Source organism: Canis lupus, assembly GCF_048164855.1.
Source record: "Canis lupus baileyi chromosome 5 unlocalized genomic scaffold, mCanLup2.hap1 SUPER_5_unloc_4, whole genome shotgun sequence".
Classification (NCBI taxonomy): domain Eukaryota; kingdom Metazoa; phylum Chordata; class Mammalia; order Carnivora; family Canidae; genus Canis; species Canis lupus.
Window position 1 is genome coordinate 707,303 of NW_027326411.1, and position 10,497 is coordinate 717,799.

The 10,497-nt window shown below is 42.6% G+C and overlaps 1 long non-coding RNA gene across 2 annotated transcripts; it reads left to right on the forward strand.

The window, feature by feature from the left end:
- The first annotated feature begins 2,216 nt into the window (after positions 1-2,216).
- Positions 2,217-4,069, forward strand: LOC140629422 (uncharacterized). Of its 2 annotated transcripts, none has more exons than XR_012027256.1 (3): positions 2,217-2,814; positions 3,231-3,379; positions 3,855-4,069. It is a non-coding gene; the product is annotated as an uncharacterized lncRNA (long non-coding RNA). The 2 variants fall into 2 exon arrangements; XR_012027257.1 differs by having other exon boundaries at positions 2,217-2,678.
- Positions 4,070-10,497: the final 6,428 nt, after the last annotated feature.

A 10,497-nucleotide genomic window follows, 5' to 3' on the forward strand; every position in this document is an offset into this window, starting at 1 on the left:
TCGATGAATGTGCTTAGACTAATGACAGTTGATGCCAAGAATATAGCAATAATCCAATACCATTTTGTAAAGTGGCAATTTGTGTAGAAATTGCAGAAAGCATCAACACATGCTGGGAACTTTACATATAAGTGAGCTATAGCGTGGGTGAAGGAGTTATTTATTTGGTCTTTCATTTGTAAATAAGACACTAATCTTTTCCTTCCAAGGAGTAGCTAGGCCAGTTATTAGTAAAAGAATATTGATAGCCTTTGCTCATCATGGCAAAATTGAGGATCCTGACCTTAAAAGTCTTAGTATTTGGAGGAGCCTTAATAAGTCATTTAGGAGAACAGCATTCCATAGTTGAAGATGGCTAGATCTATAATCAAAATATTTGGGTAGAGTCCAGGCTATACTATTACCTGTCAGCAATTTAGCTTTCCTCATCAAGGCTTATATGATCTGGTCTAGGGAACCTCTCTAGTCTTGTTTGATAGTCTTTACTTCTTACTTGCTCCATTTCAGTCCCTATGCCATTTCTCACACATTTCAAAAGAAGTGTTCTTGCTGCCAGGCCTTCTGTTCTTCCTGTTCTTTCTGCCTGGGATGATCTTCCCCCAGAGACAAGCTGACATTTATTGGGCAGATCCAGTATGTTCCAAGGGGTTATAAATGCTTTGCATGTTTGTTGTGGTGAATTTTCATGATAACCGTATGAAGTGTGTAGTGACACTGGATGGATGAGAAAGGAGGCAGAGTGATCTGGCAAAGGCAGGATTGGAACGAAGGCCTTGGCTCTCACAAGAAGTGCTCTCATAGTACACAACACCCAGGGTGTGGTTCCCACTCTTCCTTTAACCTCAGAGCTCTTTCTTGGTGAGCATTTCCTGACTATCTTATTTAAAGTGGAATTCCTGTGACTCTTTCTGTTTACTTAGCTTTATATTTATGAACAGTACTACATATTACCTGATTGATAATGCCTGTTTACTTGCTTACTTCTTTGCTTATCTCCCTCACTAGAATATATATTCTATGAGGGATGGACATTGTTCTGATCCGTGTTACCACTCTATCCCCTGCATCCAGAAGTGTACTGAAATGTACTGAGAGAGGATACGAATTGAGTTAGAATTTTTATCGGGTTTAAGGTATCTTACTCTTCAAACACTTGCAGAGCACCATTTTGTGTCAGATTCCATGACAGTTTGTGGAAATAGGAACGTGAATGAGAATGATGGGGACTCCTACTTTTCTGCTTTTCCTGATGCTTTTCCGGCATCCTAGAAGAAACAAACATGCAATTAACAGACAGTTGCCCAGGATAAGCATCCTTTTAGGGCAAATATAAGGTGCAGCAGGGAAAGGAGGCTTTAGGGAAAGCTATTCCGAGGGGTGATATCCGTGTTGAGAGCTGAAGGATGGGCTGAATGGGGATGCAAGACCATTTGGGGCAGAGCAGATGACAGAAGTCCCTGAGAGGGCACATTCCAGTTTATTATTTTTTTAAAGATTTTATTTATAGAGACAGAGAGAGAGGGGCAGAGAGACACAGGCAGAGGGAGAAGCAGGCTCCATGCAGGGAGCCCGGCGTGAGACTCGATCCCGGAACTCCAGATTCAGGCCCTGGGCTGAAGGCAGGTGCCAAACCGCTGAGCCACCCAGGGATCCTCCGCACATTCCACTTTAAAAGCAGTTCACTGTGACTCAGATATAGACTACGAGGGCCAGAGTTTACTGTCTGAGGCTGGAGAATAAAGTTGGGTTTTCAAGGGTCTTGAAAACTATTCCAAGAAGCCAAGACTTTATTGTCTGAGCATTGAGATGCCACTGAATGATTTTTAAATCAATGTAGTTTTGATTTAGTATCTGATTCCGTTTACCACCTTCAGCCACATAAGTTGGCAGCATTTCCACTTTCTGGATGGGACGAATAAGGCCCAGAAGAACACATTTCAATGTTGGTGGAATTGATTTAATTCTCTTAATGACAGTGATATCAGGGCTTCTAACTCCTACCTTCCCACCCTCTCTCCTTCCTTCTTTCTGGTTGTTATTCTTGTCAAACATAAAGCTATTTATCCACCATCCTTAACTTTTTCCAAGGAATATCCATGCACTCACACAGCTTCTAATAACCAGACCCCTGAGTGAAAGCCAGTGACCTCACGGGCGGCAGGGCTTGTTTGTGGCTGGATACCATATTGTGCACCGGGCTGGAATTCTCTGTTCTTCCTCACTAGGAAGCTGGATTTGTACCAGGAACCTCTTATCTGAAAAGGCAGCTCTAGGCTGGGGAGAACAGAGCTGGTTTGACGAAGTGGAGAGGCGCTCAATGTTGGTCTGGCCACGCTTTGGGCATGCGTGAGCGCTCACAGCAAAACACAGCTGGCATGTCTAATTTTAGCCTTGACTGCCTTGAAAAGGGACCCTTAAAGGAAATATATTTTCGCTGAAACCATTTGTATTATAATGTAACAGCCGACAGACATGTCAGAATATTACTTATTATTGGTGGGGAAAAACTCTGTCAGGTAATTGTGCTTTTTTTTGTGATGACATCGGGAAAGTGATTAAAGCATCCCTGAATCAAAATCATCATAGATAGACAGTGAGAGAACCAGAGCTTTTATTTATGAAGACGCCTGTAAACCTAATGGGATACCTCCTTTGATGCTTACAAAACGGATGTAAGGGTAAGAATGATCATTTCGGCTATGGCAAGTGGGTCCTTGTGATCTGACGATGCAGGGCTTGCTAATAGTAGTCCTGGCATAGACTCTCAAATTTCTTCAATGCTTAGCATCCTCCGTGTCGTCCGAGAAGTAAAAGGTTAGTTTCTGGACCGGGTCTTGGATTCATCTGGCTTTCGTATGTTAACAGGTTCTGAAAGCATCTGGGACACACTTGTTCCATTTTAACCAGCACGGGTCGTCCGTCTGCTTTTATTTTTGTCTTTCTCTTCCTTCCTCCCTTCGTCCTCTCTTCCCTCCCGTGGTCTTCTGTGTTTGCTTTAGCAGTGTGGCTTACCTTGCCACTTGGCAAGAAAAAAAAGGCAGCTCTTGTGTGGGGTAGATGGAGGGAAGGATAAGAAATAATCCACCGCCCGAATTTGAGTTCCCTGGGTTCAGTTCCAGCGGCAGCAGCTTTGCTGCAAAAATTGCTTTGCTGTTCGAGATAGCCAGCAGAGGGAATCAGGACTTTGCTTGCAGCAGGGGTTGAAGCAGGCTTTTTTTTTTTTCTTGGAGGAAATACTGCAGCTTTCTGGACTGCATACCCTGCTCCCTGGAGAGGTTCCACCCACCAGCTGGAAGGAGAGGAAGTGAATGAAAGGACAGGAGGAGCCCGAACACCATGTCACTCTGGAAGGGAGACAGCAGCAACCAGGCTGTGCAAGGTTGTTTTGTTTTGTTTTCTTTTCCCCTTTCTCTTTCTTTTTTTTTTTTCTTTTTCATTTTTTTGTTTTCTTTCTTTCTTTCTTCTTTCTTTTTTTCCCTTTTTCTTTAAGGTGGGGAAAGAGACAAACAGGAGACAGGAAGCTGATCTGCAAGGATTCGGAGTTGTGCTAAAAAGACTTTGATTTTTTTCTTCTCTCCCTCTTTACAAACGCTGGCAATTGACATCACTACAGACAGCCTGGGTAGAGAACAAAGTGCCTCATCCCAAGTGGACCCTGGCAGCTGGGGGAAGGAAGGCAGGATCTGGGAAGGCTGTGTGTGTGTGTGTGTGTGTGCGCGCGTGTGTGTGTGCGTGTGTTGTTCTACCAATACCTTTCCTTTTTTCTTTCTTTCTTTCTTTCTTTCTTTCTTTCTTTCTTTCTTTCTATTTTTTTGGTGTGTTTCTTTTTTAAATTCCTGCCGTGTTGGAACTAGTGAGTGGTGGAAGACGAAGGATCTCTGAAGCCTCATCAGTCATCGGGACCATCAGGAATAGTGGTTTAAGAGGACGCTCGGCCTGGGGCACCATACCGTGTCATCGAGTTCCCTGCCTCGGAGATAAAGATTCCAGCTACATGGGTAAACGCCTGGATCAGCCACAAATGTACCCCCAGTACACTTACTACTATCCTCACTGTCTCTAAACCAAGGTATGGCTCGACCCACAGTCTGGCAAGCAGTGTGTATCCTGCACTTGGGATGGGAAACAGGCATGTGGATTATTATTTACCTCCCCTTTCCCATCACCTCTTCCTGCTTCTTTGAAATTAGTAACATAGCAATGGAGTTAATGAGGCAGAGGAGAATATGAGAAGAAAGCAAGCCCTGGGATTGTGGTTTTTCTCTTCTAGCAGAGATAATAGTTTCGCTCGTGTTCCTTTGTTGTTATTTGGCAACATAAAGATGTTCCTGATATCCGTAGTAAAGTGCTTTGCAGATGGACAGGGTTGTTAGAAAGGAGATTGTGACAGTGATTATCAGGAACAACAACGATTTCAGAGGCTTTTCTGGTGAGCTGTTCTTTGTGGCTCTGAAAGGGTTTTTCTCACTGGATAGGATGCACCAGGGTGGGGGCAACTCAGACTTTCAATCACAGAGTATAGAATGAAAGAAGGTGTGGGAAGGTATAGTACGACTAACTGACGTCCCGTAGAGTTTGTTTGGGTGTGCTTTTGTTTTTGTGTATTTGCCTTACATATTTTATTTTATATGGAGGGTGATCAAGACTCTAGAGACTGAAGTTTGGAGCCTTACAATAGATGTTCTTTACTTTTCGAAGCTCTGTTTTTCTGTGCTGGCTGCCATCAGGAGGCCTGTGGGTCTTGAAACGGGATGAAATATAACTGATGATAATTGGACACGAATTGGTTAAATACTTTAGTCTTGGGATCCCTGGGTGGCGCAGTGGTTTGGCGCCTGCCTTTGGCCCAGGGCGCAATCCTGGAGACCTGGGATCAAATCCCACGTTGGGCTCCCGGTGCATGGAGCCTGCTTCTCCCTCTGCCTATGTCTCTGCCTCTCTCTCTCTCTCTCTCTGTGTGACTATCATAAATAAATTTTAAAAAAATTAAAAATAAATAAAAAATAAAACTCTCTGTGTGTGTGTGTGTGTGTGTGTGTGTGTATCTGTCTCAACCAGAGCATTAGATGGGAGCTCCAAGTCACATGGTAATGTACTTCTTAAGTTATTGTTGAATAATTACATTACCTTATTTCCTTGTAGCTTTTAGATATGCTTTTATGAGTATTTCTGGCACTCAAGATAAATTTTAATCAGAATTGAAACACATTTTATTAATTAGATAGTATTACAAGTTATAGGATGTGTCTTAAGTTGGGACTTGCCTTTTATTTCATAGTAGAGAGATAGATACTGTTCAGATTTCAAGACATACACAGCTACACAGTGCATCCTGGAAAATGAAGGTCTTGCCTACAGGGAAATAGGTGAAAAAGAAAATATGACCTCCTTAGACTTACTGTGGGCATCAGAGTTATGACAGAAAGATGACTACACAGGATTAGGTCCCATTGGCTTCTATTCTTTTTTTTTTAATTTATTTTTTATTGGTGTTCAATTTACTAACATACAGAATAACCCCCAGTGCCCGTCACCCATTCACTCCCACCCCCCGCCCTCCTCCCCTTCTACCACCCCTAGTTCGTTTCCCAGAGTTAGCAGTCTTTACGTTCTGTCTCCCTTTCTGATATTTCCCACACATTTCTTCTCCCTTCCCTTATATTCCCTTTCACTATTATTTATATTCCCCAAATGAATGAGAACATATAATGTTTGTCCTTCTCTGATTGACTTACTTCACTCAGCATAATACCCTCCAGTTCCATCCACGTTGAAGCAAATGGTGGGTATTTGTCATCTCTAATAGCTGAGGAATATTCCATTGTATACATAGACCACATCTTCTTTATCCATTCATCTTTCGTTGGACACCGAGGCTCCTTCCACAGTTTGGCTATCGTGGCCATTGCTGCTAGAAACATCGGGGTGCAGGTGTCCCGGCGTTTCATTGCATTTGTATCTTTGGGGTAAATCCCCAACAGTGCAATTGCTGGGTCGTAGGGCAGGTATATTTTTAACTGTTTGAGGAACCTCCACACAGGTTTCCAGAGTGGCTGCACCAGTTCACATTCCCACCAACAGTGTAAGAGGGTTCCCTTTTCTCCACATCCTCTCCAACATTTGTTGTTTCCTGCCTTGTTAATTTTCCCCAATCTCACTGGTGTGAGGTGGTCTCTCAAGATAAGAAGCTTTTGCACAGCAAAGGATACAGTCAACAAAACTCAGAGACAACCTACAGAATGGGAGAAGATATTTGCAAATGACATATCAGATAAAGGGCTAGTTTCCAAGATCTATAAAGAACTTATTAAACTCAACACCAAAGAAAGAAACAATCCAATCATGAAATGGGCAAAAGACATGAACAGAAATCTCACAGAGGAAGACATAGACATGGCCAACATGCACATGAGAAAATGCTCTGCATCACTTGCCATCAGGCTTCTATTCTGATGCAGCTCAATCAATGTTTAGCAATGGAATGCCTGCTTTTTAGGCACTGTGTCTAGGCTCAGAGGAACGAACAATGAATATACATAAACTCGGGGATCCCTGGGTGGCGCAGCGGTTTAGCGCCTGCCTTTGGCCCAGGGCGCGATCCCGGAGACCCGGGATCGAGTCCCACGTCGGGCTCTCTGCATGGAGCCTGCTTCTCCCTCTGCCTGTGTCTCTGCATCTCTCTCTCTCTCTCTCTCTCTCTCTTGTGTGACTATCATAAATAAATTAAAAAAAGAAATCAATCTAAAAAAACATAAACTCTAGTCTCATAGGATTTACTCTCTATTTAGGAGAAAGATAGTAAACACCTACATACCATGTCAGGTGGTTATAAGTGCCAAATATGTGGAAAGTAGGGTAATAGGCTACAGAGTGAAGTGAAGGTACTATGTTATGTAAGAGGATCAAGGAAAGCCTCTTTAATAAGGTGGCATATGGGTAAGAAAACTATAAGAAGCAAGGAATTAAGCCCTGAGGCTATCTAGAGAAAGCTTGTTTCAGGCAGCGGGAAGTCAAGTGCAAAGGCTCCCAAGTGTAAGTATCCTGGCTTCCTGGAGAGACAGCAGGGAGGCCAGTGTGAGTGTAACAGAGTGAGGAAGGTGAGCAAGGTAGGAGGGTCACAGTGGGTCTTGAATCCTTTCTTGCCTGCCATACTACCATTACTACTTTGGTCTTATAGATCGTGAAGATGATTATATCTTTCAGAACTGCCTTTTAGAACAGAAATGCCCCCAAGGAGAGCAAGACCTTAAACTCATTATCATTATGATGTTAATTTTTCAGTTAACTTTTTAGAGATTCATGGATAACCAGCACACATTTGATTAAAAAGGAGTGTCTAGCTGGTAAATTAAGGAAGGACAATGTTATCGGGGAAGAGAGCGTGATAATGTAGGTGAGAAGATAACGAAACAAGTTTAATTTATATTGGAGACAATTGCTTCTTGCCTCCCTGAATATAGTTCCTCTTTAAGTCCCCCTTTCTTTTCAGGAGGACTCCACTTCTTGTCCACAGCACATGTTCCATTCTCCAGCCATATGCCGCTGTTTGCTTGGAGCCAATGATCTTTTGCCTAGGCTCAGAGGGAGGTGTGTCTTACGTAGTCTAAACCAATCATTACCCTTCCATCTGCATCAGTGAATGAGTTGGGAAATTGCACGTGACCCGTTTTGTCCAATGAACTGTGAGGAGCAGACTGTTGGGGGCAGGAGCCTTTAGTAAGATTTCTTACATTTTTAAAAGATACCAGAGGAAGAAGAAACCACTTGAGGTGGGCGATTATAACGTGGCCAACACTGCTGTGGTCATCTTGTGACCATGAGGCTAGATATCAACACACAGAAGGTGGCTTGTCATGGTCATGTGGATGACCCAGACACTGCCCACTGATGGATATCTGGCCCTTGTTGCAGAAAGGAATCCCAGAATCCACACTGAGGGGGGGGGGCGGATTTCAAAACATGTATATATGAAATATATATAAATATAAGGTTATACATAACAAACATTAAAAAACCTTATACATCCCTAACAGAGAATTACAAAATATTATGATTATATATTATGCCCCCATTAAGTGCTGTGTTCAAAGAAAATGTTCATGGTATGTTGTCAGAAGAAGGAAGTGCACAGAAATACAATATTTTTTTCTAGATCTCACATATATGGACAGAGGGACAACACAGAGAAAGAGAGAAATATATATTCATTATTCATAGGAAAAACTAGAAACAAATAGAGCAAATATTAATAGCTGTTACCTCTGTGTGATAGGATCAGATAGGATCAGAGATGTATTTTTTTAAGTGCAGCTTTTATTTATTTATTTTTAATTTTTTTCATTTTTATTTATTTATGATAGTCACACACACACAGAGAGAGAGGCAGAGACACAGACAGAGGGAGAAGCAGGCTCCATGAACTGGGAGCCCGATGTGGGATTCGATCCCGGGTCTCCAGGATCGCGCCCTGGGCCAAAGGCAGGCGCTAAACTGCTGCGCCACCCAGGGATCCCAAGAGATGTATGTTTAATGTAATTTTTATACAATTGTTTTAATGCAATTTTGCATTTTATAGTGAGAAAGTAGAGCTTTTACAGTCTTATAAAAAATCATCAATTTTATGAGAATCAAAGGATGATCCATATCCCTCATGGGTCTTCTCTAATACTACTTTTAAGGTACTACAGTCCTTTCCATGAACTGAAAGACTGGTCCCTCAGCTCACCTTAGGCCCACTCTGGCTACTATATTAGGCACTGGCCTCAATTTGCCCTTAAAGAAGCCAGAGGTCTAAACACCGGTGTCTTCAAAACTGCTGAGAATTCCCTGCATTTCTCTATCTAGTGTGGCCAACAGGGTAGCCCTCCAGTGAGTATGAGGCAGTCAACTCAAAGATGGCTTGGCCCTCTTCTGTGGCAGCCCGCCCTTGGCTTCATGACGTGCATAGTCATTACATGGTGGACCCAAGTCTTCATCAGGCTGTATTCTTAGGTTAGGACACTACCCATTGATGATCTACACTAAACAGGGATGGCAGAGACAGGTGCTACTGCAAATATGTTTTTTCCAAGGGCCAAGAGAGCAAAAGACTTAAGCATGCAAGTGGCATTGCTAAGGTTGCTGCATAGTACAAATTAGGATTCAAGTCAGCTTGAGTCATACAGAGGCTTGGGGCCTCTAAGCTAATTTATGATGACCTGCAGAGGCTAAAATGAGGCAGAATCTGGACTGTCCTACTAATTATGAGACTCTGGGAATGCCTCTTGAGCCATTGGTAAGGTAAGATATTTAGAGCTAAACTAATATGGTTAGAATACATCAAGGCACAATCTTAGTTCTCCTCCTTTTTCCTGGCATAAATATAGCATATAATCTGTCAGCCTATATATATATCAGAGTGGTCTTGGTGTATGGCTTATCTGTCCTATGATAGGGAAAGAAAATGAATGGTGGGGGAATAGGTACTCTATGTGTTCATATGTGGATAGTCTGCTGGTGTGACTGTCAGCATGGTGATGTCCTAAGTCATTAGAGTCTGGGTTCCCCCAAATTCGGAGCCTGAGGCAAGGGGGCAGATAGTCCATTTGAGAGGTGATTCCCTGAAGCAGGAGCAAGGGAGTGGGAAGATGGGAAGGAGAAATGTCCAATACAATGGTGTGTTATCAAGGTCACAGAGAAAAAGATTACAGAAAAAGAAAAAAAAAACTGAGGTTGGTCAGTGGGATTCAGTTTTATGGAGATATGCAGAGAAGGTATGGAAGGACTTCCAGGATTGTCTGCCTGAAGTCTGGAAGGCAGGAGCATTTCTCTACTAGCCCCTATCTTCCACTGGTTTACTGTTGGTTTGGTGCACTCGCCTTGAATCTGCAGACCAGCATCTCTGGCAGTCACCTCTGAGAGATGGTATTGGTCGTTTGCAAGGTGAGCCTATGCTTGCACGTAACTGTTCCTAGAGCTCAGGTAGCCAAGGGATGTGACTTTGGGGCCACCAATGTTCCCGGAGTTTTAAGGTGTACCTTAAAAAACTATACCTTGACCTGCAGTCCTTAAATTGCATTTTGGGTCTTAGAGCTAAAGATTAAATAGGTTTGTCTACGTAGTCTATATTTTAATCCATTAGTTAAGTACCTACTATGTTCTAGGTGCCAGGGAAACAGAAACGGATAGGATACCTTCTAAGATTCCAGTTTGTTACAGGAGATAAGCTCTTTACAGTTAAATGTATTACCTACTCAAATAAGATATGCATAGAATGCCTAACATGGTATTTTTGTGGGGAAAGCTGTTTTTATTCCCAACTAAAAAGGACCCTCCAGAGGGAGGTAAGAGTTGGTATACCCAAACACACACACCCCTATACGTGCATGGAAGGATGTGTGCACATACCCATGTGCCCCCGTGTGTACATGTATTTGTGTGTAAAATTCTTTGAGAAAAGGAATGATTGCTTTATGTGAATTATTTATCCTTATTGTCAACATTCAAATCTAGAAGCAT